Genomic DNA, 829 nt, shown 5'->3' on the forward strand with positions numbered 1-829 from the left:
AAACACGTCCAAATGCGTTGAATTTTGGTCCATAACCGCCAAAAGTCGGTCCGGCGGGCTCGAGGGCGCCATCGGCGGGCTCGAGGGCACCGTCGGTGAGCTTTTCTATCATTTTTTGGTCTTCTCGGGTAAATCTCATTGTCAGCGCCGTTTTGGTGCCGTCGGCGAGCAGACTGCGCAACTCCACATTTTTGCTCCGTTTGGCTCTGTTTTAGTTCCGTTTGCCCCATTTCAGTTGTGTTGTATTCCTAACTGATAGCCCTGCAAAAATAAGCATGAGATTTGTGCAAAAAATTCATCTCAAATAGCCTTAATTTAAAAAAGTCATCCCTGGCGCATCATGCGCCAGTTCTCTGTCAAACTGTGCATCATGCGCCGATCTGGCGCATCATGCGCGAGAATCCCAAAATTTGCTATTTTGGCTCCAAATTTTGTCCTTATTGCCATTTTTGCTCCAAATACCTAAAAATGATATTAAAACAACAAAAATACCCTTCTTTAAAGTGTAATATCATCAAAAACAATGTAAAATAGGTATGAAAATCTCAACGGATCTCAACGTATTTTCCTTTGGTTAAAATCCCCCAAACTTTACTATTACTTATCCTGAAGTAATTTTAGTACTACATAAAAGTTATGATATATTGTAGTAAAGTTTTAATTCAAAAATAATATAATTTTGATTTAAGTAAAAATCATAGTGAGATTTTCAGAAAAAATTCAAGTAATTAAATTAACTCTGTAGGTACAAGATTATCTAGTCATCAAGTTTAAGAGTTTTAGTTTTCTATTCATTTCAAGAATGACTATATGTTGTAATATCAAGTCA

Source organism: Phalaenopsis equestris, unplaced genomic scaffold (assembly GCF_001263595.1).
Source record: "Phalaenopsis equestris unplaced genomic scaffold, ASM126359v1 Scaffold234330, whole genome shotgun sequence".
In the NCBI taxonomy this organism is placed as follows: Eukaryota; Viridiplantae; Streptophyta; class Magnoliopsida; order Asparagales; family Orchidaceae; genus Phalaenopsis; species Phalaenopsis equestris.